The 2,258-nt window shown below is 49.0% G+C and overlaps 1 protein-coding gene and 1 non-coding gene across 12 annotated transcripts in view; both read left to right on the top strand.

Moving 5' to 3' along the window:
- The window catches only part of PDE8A (phosphodiesterase 8A), a 155,266-nt gene that overhangs the window by 151,897 nt on the left and 1,111 nt on the right, over positions 1-2,258 (top strand). For 10 of the 11 annotated variants that reach the window (XM_051796609.1, XM_051796598.1, XM_051796601.1 and 7 more), the window contains 2 exons: positions 37-133; positions 1,093-1,280. The gene's annotated coding sequence lies outside the window, so the exon portion shown is untranslated. The remainder of the gene's footprint in view (positions 1-36; positions 134-1,092; positions 1,281-2,258) is intronic. The other variant, XM_051796608.1, reaches the window with a different exon arrangement.
- On the top strand, positions 800-930 carry LOC127475433 (small Cajal body-specific RNA 15). Its single transcript, XR_007906218.1, has one exon. It is a non-coding gene; the product is annotated as a small Cajal body-specific RNA 15 (non-coding RNA).

Below are 2,258 nucleotides of genomic sequence, written 5' to 3' on the forward strand. Positions count from 1 at the left end.
CGCGGCTGTCCCCGTAACCCGTGTGTCCCTTCACAGGACCGGCCGCCTTGATGTGCATCCCGCGTGGAAGCCCCTGCCGGGCCGGGGCCGGTGAAGGGCCGCCCCCGCCCGCGGCGCTGTGCCCGGGACACAGGTAAGCGCTGCCTGCCCGCCCGCCCGCACATGGCCAGGGCAGTAGCTGGGGCAGCGTGGGCCATCCTGCCCCTGGTTTGGGTTTTGTGATGTAGACCGAGACCCTGCTTTTGGCTGCCTCTGCCTTTCTGGGGCTGTTTAAGCCGCAGGTTTCCCTCTGCAGAAACCCACTTTTATTCAGAGCCAGCTGTGGGATGCGCACCCTTTTGGCAGAACGTGCAGCCCCTTGCAGCCATTTTACATGCAGTTCGGGTCTCAGTATTGCTTGTATCAGAGCAAGTAAAGCTTAAAAGTAAGCTGGCCTGGACAGCTGAGTCCCAGTGGCAACTGAGCACAGCAGCATAAACTCAATGAAGAGAAAATTCAACAAAAAGGCAGCATTGTGTGTTGGGCTGGCCCAGGACTGTGCAGTGGAGTCGCAAGTGCTGAGCTGAACAGGAAGCAGGGCCTCACCTTTGCATGGTCCCTGGCAGATTTGCTGTGCACTGCTAGTGAGTAATGTCAGTTCCTGTCGGGAAACAGAGGTGGGCAGTTAAAAAGATTCAGCAGAGTTTGAGGACAGGAACAGGGAATTGCCCTCCTAGCTGAATGGTTAGGCTCTGCAGTCTCCTTTAGGAGGGTGCAGTCAACTCCTGAGACTTTCCCAGAGTTTTTTATGGGGATTCATCTGGAGGACTAAGAAAGTGGAGCCATTGGCATTATATTGACTCCACTGATACTATCCTCCTAAATTAAATGGTGGAAGAACAAGGCCTGCCTGTGAGATAAAGTCAGGGCCTACTTCATCTACCTACAAAGTTTTAATAGCAGTGAGAGGGATCAAGTTAAAAGTCATGTGTTTCTGTAGAAAATGGTGGGGGTCTTTGGTTTGAATCAAATGCACTAAACCATGTCTCAGGACTGTTGTGTTTTCTCTTGTATTTTTGCTTTTGAAGTTGTCTCGTGTGTTTTTGCTCATAGGCCCCTGGGTCCCTTTGTTCCCGGCTCCAGCACTGGGTGAGGAGGGACACTGGATGTGCCTAAGGATTATGGTAACCAGTTTGAAAACTCTGTCTTCAGCCTTAGATGGTTGGTGTTAACTCCGAGACCTGGTGCAGCCTTGTGAAAGGGCTTCACGTGATGCCCTCCAGTGGCAACAACATGTACAGGTATTTGAAATCACAGAGAATAGAAGGGAATTGGAAAAAGTGGTTCTTTTGGCCCACTCTGAAGGGGTTTGGGCAGCCCTGGCAAAGTCCCCAGTTAGCTACTGGGTGAGGCATGGTTGGGGGTATTCTGGCCTTTAGCAGTCTCTTCTGTTTCAAGCTCTGCAGGGATGCATGGATCACTTCTGCACATCAGGGCAGCCTGTGGGGTTCAGCTGGTCAATACCAGAGCTTTAGGCATGAGCTCGTGTCCTTCTTAGAGGATGAATTCTGCTCTCTGCCAGTAAATGCACATAGTAACAAGGACCAGGAAGAAAAATATTACGAAAATAACCACGAAAAATGCATCTTGCAGCATGTAACATCAGAGACAAGGGCAACTGATTTTTAACTGACTGTTGCCCTTCTGTATGATCTAGTTCAGCCAGAGTTCTGTAGACAGGCCAGAGATAACTGATTTCACCTCATCTGAGATACCTTTCAATGTGGAGAAATAGCTCTCGGATTGACAGCTCAACACAGCTCTCCCAAGTTGAGTGATGTAGCCAGGATTCCAGACACACTTGGTGTTAGCCTGCTCCAAGGCACCGTGCTGGACCTGTTAATGCCCTTTGGCTTCAGTAGGAAACTCGCCTTTCACTGTAAAATACAGCTTCCAGTTCTGTGCAGGGTTTGGCCCTCACTCACAGGCTTAGAGATGTCCTGCTCTTCTGATGGGCTTACACAGAGAGATGGGGTTGATGTGAATTTCCAACTTGGCTGTCGTGCTGGTCTGATCAACTGTAGTTGATTTATATAGAGGTTGTTCACAGCAAGAGCTGGTTTGAAAAAAATTCAAGTTGTCCAAGTTTCCTTTGCTGCATAAGTATTTAAGGGATTCCTGAGGAAGGAGAAACTTTTATTAAACAGAAACATGCAAATTCATTTCCCTTACTGTTTTTAACCTAGTAGCCAATTATTGCTTATTTGTTCTTTTTTCAG

The sequence above is a fragment of the Manacus candei genome, unplaced genomic scaffold (assembly GCF_025592945.1).
Source record: "Manacus candei isolate 608988 ecotype Guabito, Panama unplaced genomic scaffold, ASM2559294v1 h1tg000046l, whole genome shotgun sequence".
Taxonomy (NCBI): Eukaryota; Metazoa; Chordata; class Aves; order Passeriformes; family Pipridae; genus Manacus; species Manacus candei.